Here is a 9,928-nt window from a genome sequence, read left to right as displayed (position 1 = left end):
TTCTTAGACTGTCGGCTGCAAGCCGACATTCTTAAGTGAGCGTTTTTTTTATTGAAACGCAACTAGCATGTCTGTCGCTTCCAAAATATGAAGGGAACTACTTTCGGGAATGTGGAATTCAAGTGCATGCGTGTGTGTATTTTAAGCACTATTTCAATAATTGTCATGAGAAAACAACGCGTACCTGTAATATGATGAGCTTAATTCGATAATTTAACGTAATTATCGCATTTACATACATATTTTTACTTTTTTTTTCTTTCCGAGCAAATACAACCATATCAAATTAAGCCATCTTCAAATGGCATGTTCTTGAAAAGTTTGATTTGAAAAAATAGCATTGATGATTCATGTATGTGCATGCATTTTCAATTAGTACCTTTTCTAATTCAAACGGTGGTAATGAAACGACATACATTTCGTTTTGTTTTATTTTGTTCATGTGAGAACTATATAATGCGAGAGTTCATGCCGTTGGCAGAATGCTGCTCAAACACAACCATTTTAAACCGTTCCCACGCCTGCGCAGCCAAATGTTTCCTGTCATCATCAGCAGACCCGCTGCAAATGTCGATGCAGAACCGCAGTAAAACGACAGGTATTAATTACCAAGATAGTCTCTTCTTAATCCTGTATAAGAAGAAAACATACATGAAGTAAAGATTAAACATACATAGAATGTTAGCGTAAAAATAACATTGAATAGAAGATCAAAGATAATCTGCATAAGCTATCAATTAAAATAATATTGTACTAAACAGGTCAACTTTTACAAAAATAATTTCAGCTCTGAATTTTATTTTTCAAATTTTTAAATATATCGAGTAAATTTATTTAGTTTTGCCAAATGATCAAAAGAATCGATATGTTGTCTAGAGATGCACCATATTATCACAGACAATTTTTAAGTATTCTGTTCTTATTAAAGTAATTATTCACTTCAGCTTCCATGTTTCCGACCAATCTAAAATCTGTCCTCTGAGTCTTACTTTGAAAAAACAAAACAATTTCTAATCAAAACGTTGAACAAATCGTTTATATACCATTGTGTTACATAGTCAGTTAAATTAAAACTGAAATATATGACTGGTAATTTTATTCAGACAATTTCACTATCAATGCTCTGATAGGCGGAAAGCTTCCATAGCATAGCTATGTCTCAAATCTGAGCGTAGACGTAAAACCGCTCGTGTACGCGGGTCCATGGCTTCGTAAGTGAGTCGCTGTTTACAAAAGATTTTATGTCCATACCTAGGCCAAGACTCAGGACAGCATTTTTGTTTAAAGTAACAGAAAGTTTTTTTATTCCGCCCTTCGTACGACAGACTTTAAGATTATATATGTATAAACTTTAAACGGTTAAGACATTAAGCAGATTTCACAAACAAGGCTCTGAGAAAAGGATTACATGATACACTACAAATTAATTGTGCTTAGTATTGAGTCTGTTCTTAAACCTGACTGACTGTTTGTAAACATAGAACCAGCAAAACATAGTTTGAGTATATTACCAAATTGCTACAAGAACAGAATTGCTAGTAATATGCTGAAACCAAATGTTAAATCCTATCCACTGGTTCAAAAAGCAAACCAATTTCCTGAGATATGTCCGATCTTACCTGCCCTCAGTTGGTCATGTCAATTCACTGACTTAACTAGTTGATGCCAGATCTTTACCTTATTGACTGTGCCAATAAGCATAGCAAACTTGGTTGAGATCAGATCTTACCTCCGATGACTGGGCCAAGAAGCATACCAAGCCCATAGTATAACTGGTTGAGACCGAATGCACTCGCTAAATTGCTGATTCCCAAAACGTCCACCAGTATCAGTGCCACTTGAGATATATACGTTCCAGAAACAAAACCAAACATGGCAAATATGACAGCAAACTGCACAAAACTATAAAGAGACGGAATGGTAACAGTTAAAGCTGCGATGATAAACAGTATCATGTTGTATGCTATTAATCGATACGGTTTGACATGCTTAGTGTCTAGCAATGCCGACATGGATATACGTGCAATCATGTCAAACACTCCTGTGATTGAGATCAAGTAGGATCCTTTTATCTCCGATATGACCTGGTCCTTCGCCAAGGCTGGTAGGTACACAAATGTCATATTGTATGAAAGGGCAAATAACACCATTTGTCCACACACGGTGAAGAAGGCATAGTTTCGAAACAGTCTTAAATCAATGAAACGTTGGTATATGTACTGTCTCTGCAGTTGTATCAATGAAACGTTGGTATATGTACTGTCTCTGCAGTTGTATTGTCCGGTGAAAACATCGTGCTGTTTTGCAGCTTACTGCTTCAGCCAAATGTTGACTTCCCTTCTCCTGTTGTGGCAACAGAGATACAGTTGTTTCGTTCGTATCTTTATCCGAGGTTACTTCATGCCTGCAATTATCCAACACATAAAAACTACTGGAGATTCTTAAAGCAGGCATATAAATAAATGTTTAAATCAAATACGAATTACGGTCAGATTCATTCCTGTGTTAACATTGCTTTCATGTCGTTGTTCAGAGCATGAAGATAACAATGTGTAAAGGCCTTTTCAACCGGTTGCTGGATACTTTTGTTCTATTCAAATTAATTCTTATTAATGAAAAAAACGTTTATTACATTTTATTGTATTGAATAATTGATTCTCTTATATATTGAAGTCAGAGGCAATGTCCCTGTGTTTATTCAATAAAGCTAATTGTTAGGTACATTGAATTCAGCAAGAAAGCATCAAAAGGGTAAACATTTTGAAATAACTTACGGCTTTGTCCTTAGGTTTCGTTTACTTATAGGCATGAAGAACATTCCACAAACGTAAACGTTGCTGAATATGGCACCAATAATAAGAAAGCTCCTCTAAATCCAAAATATTCAAATAAAGCACGCAGTATTGGCGGCCACGCAAAACATCCAAATCCAACCCCTGATGCAGCAACACCAATTGCAATGCCTGAAACATATTATAAGGAGTAATGTAATTCATGAAGATATGCTTTAGAGTTTGTATAAATTTTTGGAGTTTTAACAGACCCTTCAATGACCTTAAAGATATAATTATGATCATATGATTTTATGTGAACATAGTAATATTAGATCGACTATATGCATTCGTAAATCAAGGCCATATAAGGAGAGGGAGTTTTGAAGAATGTCACAGAAAAAAAATCATTTGACACCAGATGAATGGAGAAACTACATCCTTTAAATCAATATAAAGTATTCGTTTGAGTATTTATGAAAGTGAAAATTCATTTTTAAACACCAATCGCAGCTTGCTACCATATATATTTCGTACCGTTGTACAGTATTTTTTTTTAAATTAAGCCAAATATTTCATCGTTATACTCTTGAATATTCGTGTGTACCAGTTATAAAGCCACACAAATTTAATTGTTCGTTCTGCTAATTATGGCCGGGAAAAGCTAAAATCAGCAAGTGAAATACAAATACAAATTTACCATTTGGCTCAGATTCAGGAGCTATCCAAAGGCATACACATCTTCGCCAAATATATAACGAAAGCACAACATTACTACCCATTCTAAGTGTTATTTGAAGAGAATACCCCACATTTCATATACTTAATATACTAGTTTCAGTTTCTCGGATATTGTTACAGACGTTAATAACACGATTTGATTTGATTGATGTAACATGACTTCACAAGAACGAGTAGTTTGTCCGTAAGTTCTAAATTATAGGCTAAAATAATAGAAGATACATCATTTTTGTTTTTGTAAAATAGATATGACAAACGATACATCATAATGGTGTGTCAAAAATGCATGTTTTAAAAAGACTGAGACTGAATAGCAAAACAGAAATGTTTACCGTATATATTGTCTGAAATTGAAAGCAAATCCCAAAAACATGATAATTGTGAATAGAACAAATTCAGAATGATGGTATTACACGACTCTCAGGAAATAATGGCAACACTTACGACAAGCGTAGAAGTCTATAGTCTAATCCATACGTGCTAATAAAACCCATATATTCATATTTAACTACGTAGAAATGTGTCGCTTGTCAGAATGAAGGATATTGTTTTAGTGGTTTAAGAATACTACAAACAGTACGAGTGAGTTCTCAACAGTTTCCTCCCTTCTCTTTTGATATGACTTCAATGAGGAGGTGTATATTCGTAGGAATTGTTTCTAAAAGAGATATAATTATGAACCAAACGTGATATATCGTGAGGAAGGCGTTTGCGTAACAATAATCAGTTAAACACAGTCGCAAACATCCGGGCATTTTATGTATATCCGTGGGAAAGGTGAGTTAATGTTACGTGGTTAAAATCGGAAATCCAGGTTCCGAATGGAATAAATGTCTTCATATTTTTTTTACATAAACTTCTCAGTTTTGGAACATACTTTTGCTGATTAAGTAACTAGTGTCAAATTGCTTACCTAAAACGTATTGCAAACATACGTTATACACATACAAACCTCGTCTGGTATTAAAGTAGTGGCCGACAACAAGTATGCAGGCGGTATAGGAGAGGGAACACCCCACCCCCACAACGAGGCCATATGTCAGGTACAGGTACTGGACGGTGGGTACAAAACCGGAAGTGAGCATTCCAGCAACCGTCATGCTTATCCCAAGAAAGGTGACGAAGGGGATCGAGTACCTAGTGCACAGTCCGCTTGAAATAGGGCCTAAAATTATAACTTCATTTATCAAAAGACGGAGATATGTTCCCACTTTCAAATAATGCATTAAAGCCATCAGTTTTTAAAAGATATATTTCGAGTTTGATATAATTAATTAATTTGAGATATGTATGACTTCTTATGTTGTTCTACAACCAGAACATGTTCAAATCTAACAAATCAATAGTGTATAGACGACCAAGATATATTCAACTTAGATCACAATATCGGGTAAATTAGACGTAAACACAACATTAGCATTTCAATAGTGAATATCAAACCATGTCATATTCAAATTCAATCGGACAAAAATGTTTATGCGACTAACCTAACCAGACAACACTCTACAATATTATGAATAATCAAATGATTGTATTTTAATTGGTCAGATAAGTCATGATAATTAAATCAAAAAGATTACATTTAAGGGCTTATGTATATTTTTAGCTCCACTGGCCGAAGGCCATGGAGCTTATGTCGTCACAGATTGTCCGTCGTGAGTGCGTGCGTGCGTGCGTGCGTGCGTGCGTGCGTGCGTGCGTGCGTAAACTTTTACTTTAAACGACATCTCCTCTGAAACTGATAAGCGGATTTTGACAAAACTTCACAGGAATGTTCCTTTGGTGGTCCTTTACCAAAATTGCTCAAATGGTTCCGGTCCATTGCACAATATGGCCGCCAGAGCTAAAAATAGCAAAATCTTTAAACGACATCTCCTCTGAAACGGTTCGGCAGATTTTGATGAAACTTGACAGTAATGTTTCTTGGGTGGTCCTTTATTAAAATTGCTCAAATGGTTCTGGTCCATTGCACAATATGGCCGCCACAGCTAAAAATAGCAAAATCTTTAAACGACATCTCCTCTGAAACGGATAGGCAGATTTTGATGAAACTTGACAGAATTGTTCCTTGGGTGGTCCTTAACCAAAATTGCTCAAATGGTTCCGGTCCACTGCACAACATGGCAGCCAGGGCAAAAAAATAGAAAAACCTTTAAAGAACATCTTCTCAGAAACCGGTGATCAGATTTTGATGAAACTTAACAGAAATGTTCCTTGGATGGTCCTTTATCAAATTTGCTTCAATGGTTTCGGTCCACTGCACAAGATGGCCCCCAGAGGTAAAAATAGAAAAACCTTTAAACGACTTCTCCTCAGAAACCGATGATCGTATTGCAATGAAACTTGACAGAAATGTTACTTGGGTAGTCCTTAACCAAAATAGCCCAAACAGTTCTGGTCTGCTGCACAACATGGGCACCAGAGCTAAGAATAGAAAAAAACGTTAAACTACATCTTCTCAGAAACCGATTATCAGATTTTGATGAAACTTTACATAAATGTTCATTGGGATGCCCTTTAACCAAAATTGCCCAAATGGTTCCGGTCCGCTGCACAACATGGCTGCGAGAGATAAAAATAGAAAAACCTTTAAGGACTTCTCGTCCGCAGTCTTCACGAAAAACATTTTAACCTACTAGCCAGTTGGACTAGCATAATGGCATATTTTACTAGTCCGAATGACAATCTAGTAGTCCGACTATTTTGCCACATTATAAAACTGTATGCTTGAGGTAAATACCTATTACAATTGAGCAGCTTGCAGTTTGAGTAAACATTTCTTTATTATGATGCTCATGCAGTGATAGGGAGTGACATCCTTCTATTGGGAATAGTGCTCCTTGTTTTTCAGAACCTATGGGTACTATGTAAAAACAAAAGGCATCTTGCTTGAATAGACTGTAATAATATCAACATGGTTAGAAAAGAAATGCCATGCTTTAATAGCTTTGATTACATTTTACTACTGAATTACCTCCCTTTAATAGAAAAAATAATAATGTCTTAATTTTTCACGTATAGCATCTTTAAATAATTTTTAAACAATAATAATTTATGAGAAAACATATAAGCATAAAGTTCTCACAAAAAGATCAATTTAAAAACCTTACATTTATACATAGGAAAGTATATATAGACTGAACATTAATTTTCGTTTAAGTGACATTCTGAAAGTTTATGAAACAGCTATTTTTAGTAACTTAAATGGCCGAAAAGTGTAAGTGAAACACTAAGTCGATTCTATCTCGTCAGTTCTTGTTCAGGTTAGATATTTGCTTCATAATCTATTCAGATTAAATGTTAACCGATGATCAGATTTTGATGAAACTTGACAGAAATGTTCCTTGGGTGGTCATTAACCAAAATTTGTTAAATGGTTCCAGTCCACTGCACACCATGGCTGCCAGAGCTAAAAAAATAAAAAAAACTTTATACGACTTGTCGTCGAAACCGATGACCTTTTTTCGATAAAACTTGACAGAAATGTTTGTTTGGTGCTCCTTTACTCAAATTGCCCAAATTGTTTCGGTCCACTGCACAACATGGCAGCCAGAGCTATTAAAGTAAAAAAATTTTTTAAATAACTTCTCCTCAAAAATTGATGATTGTATTTCTATGAAACTTGACGAAAATGTTCGTTAGGTGGTCTTTGCTTGAACCTTTTGGCCAGTGGAGCACAGGCACTGATGTGCCTCTTGTTTTCGTTTAGGCCGTCTCTGTCGCACTCTGATCAAAATGGTGTCGCATTTGGATGTACAGGATACCGTTGCTGCGCTCTTGTCCACCTGAAATAAAATAGTAAAAACATTCGTGTAATATATATATATAAGAAAGGCATTTGTTTTGTTTTTCTTAGCAGTTAGAGGTGTTTTATTCATCGACGTAATGTGTTGGTATCCTCTTATCGTACTGTATTTAAGGAATTTTATACAGCGGTTAAACATGCCCTCCATCTGACCTCCCCCTGTATTATATGTTTACGATAAACATGCTGGGTCCTCTCCCTTGGTATTGTTTTGTGTGGGTGCCCTCCGTTAGTTTATAGCCCCACCCCCTTTATTATAATATATTTGATATTTAAACTAGTTTTATAATTTGTAAAAGATAACTCTAATCTGTTAACATTTCATGGTACTCATCAATATATGTAAAAACGTAAAGTGCAAGAATATAAGACATTTAATAAGCAATTAGCGCCAATAACGTCGTAAATAACGTGTGTCGATTGTGTGTAAAACATTCTTGTCAAACTATACCGATGAAAATCGCAAATAATTAAAAGCTTCTACAAACTACTTTATTAATATTTATATAAGTATACCTTGAATGGCGTTGATGATAAACGACCCAAGAATGACCAGCCATCCCCACCCACCGTCCGGAGCGTTAAGTGTGCTTTCCTCAATATCTATTTCTGAGTTAATATCTCCTTTATCGCCTTCTACGCCAGCATTTGGTTTTGAATGCATGATTTCACTTTAACATTTTAACGTATTTTTAATGCATTGATTGATCAGCATCACGTCACATGATAATATTATTGATTAATACTACTACTTCAGTGAATAGTTTATTAGTTTCTAAAATTATTCAGTCACTTTCCATTCATCAGCAATTTGATATGAGGCTATGTATAAATCACCTGAGGTATCAACTCTATATATTGAACTTTGGTTAGGGACTGGTTTAATGTACTTTATTATAATCCATATGTGACTGCGAAAGCTTATAGGCAATTGTACACGCACTTAAAGTCAATTCCATTACCATTCGCTAATTAAGTACAAACAGTAGAACAGGTTGTGCATACCTTCTTATTGATACACTTTTTCACATGACGATTCGCTTAAATTTATACATTATAGATGAAAGTCGGAAGCGTAATTTGATGCAATGGATTATACCATACTTATAATTATCATCACGTATGCATGGATGACTTAAGGTAATTCGTACATTATCAATAAAAACAAATGAGAAAAGTAAATTTTCATTTTAATGTCCCTTTCATGATAATATAATAGTAAAGCAATATCACAAAAAAAACTAATCTCGATGTTAATATCGAAAATGCACTAGCACACCTTTGCCTGCTATTGATGAATGGCTTACCTGAAGCTTAATTAGTTATGCTTCAATTTCCATCAATATCGTCATTTCACAAGTGAAAGACTTTATGCTTTCGCCGCTACAAAATATACATTCATTTTGTTCACAATAACTTATGTTGTGTAATGGTGTAGTGTGGTGATGATGATGATGATGATGATGATGATGATGATGATGATGATGATGATGATGACGACGACGACAACGACGACGATGATGATGATGATGGCGGTACTGCTGCTGCTGATGCTGCTGATGCTGTTGCTGCTGCTGCTGCTGCTGCTGCTGCTGCTGCTGCTGCTGCTGCTGATGATGATGATGATGATGATGATGATGATGATGATGATGATGATGATGATGACGACGACGACGACGACTATGATGATGATGGTGGTGGTGCTGTTGATGATGATGATGATGATGATGATGATGATGATGATGATGATGATGATGATGATGATGATGATGATGATGATGATGATGATGATGATTTTTAATTATGATTAAGCCTACTTTGGTATAGGAACAGAACAGAACAGTTTATTTGGATTAAAACATATATAAATCATCTATCAACATGACCATACATATAAACAATAATCGATATACCATTTAGTAATACATATAGAAAACATTATAAACATATCAAATATATACTATCACAAAGGATAACGTGCATTAAAACATATTATCAAAGTACATATTATACTTGTATCAATGATAAACAATTTTCAATTTAGAAGCATAAAGAATAGTTTTACGTCTTATTTTTATAAAACATACATAATACAAAAAAACAACATCAACGAAACAACAACAACACATCATTGAGTTAACAAATTAATACGTATTTTAAGCGCACAATTAATGAAAGTCACTAATTTCAGAATTAGTTTTTCATTACTTGTGTTTATCAAATCAATTTTTTATCATGTTAGGTCTTTCCATATAATATTTATGTAAATATCGCTTGCGTATAGCTTTTTATCTATTACAAATGCATAAGAAGTGATACTCATCTTTTATGTCCACAGTATGACATAGTTCACAGTATATTAGATTTCTGTCAATGCGATGTCTTCAATATCGCCCAGTTTCAATTCTTAGACTGTGACATGGTATACTTGTGTTAAGTACATATATCTATAATACCAACAACACAACGCAATAAATAGAATGCAATGTGCCTCAGGTTAAAAGATAATGCAGCAAGCACTAAAATACAGGTAAGCATAACAACTGCATTAGAACAGAATTCCAAAATAACCACACCAAATATCAGAAAAAAGAGAGGCTAAATCTTCAAA

The 9,928-nt window shown here is 34.7% G+C and overlaps 1 long non-coding RNA gene across 1 annotated transcript; it reads right to left on the bottom strand.

Annotated features, from left to right (window-relative positions):
• Positions 1-465: 465 nt before the first annotated feature.
• On the bottom strand, positions 466-4,657 carry LOC128234944 (uncharacterized). Its single transcript, XR_008261076.1, has 4 exons — positions 4,465-4,657; positions 2,775-2,963; positions 1,730-2,404; positions 466-630 (listed from the first exon to the last, which is right to left on the bottom strand). It is a non-coding gene; the product is annotated as an uncharacterized LOC128234944 (long non-coding RNA).
• Positions 4,658-9,928: the final 5,271 nt, after the last annotated feature.

This window comes from Mya arenaria, chromosome 1, assembly GCF_026914265.1.
Source record: "Mya arenaria isolate MELC-2E11 chromosome 1, ASM2691426v1".
Classification (NCBI taxonomy): Eukaryota; Metazoa; Mollusca; class Bivalvia; order Myida; family Myidae; genus Mya; species Mya arenaria.
The sequence above is the reverse complement of the archived record's forward strand: the minus strand, read 5'-3'. Positions and strand labels throughout refer to the sequence as shown.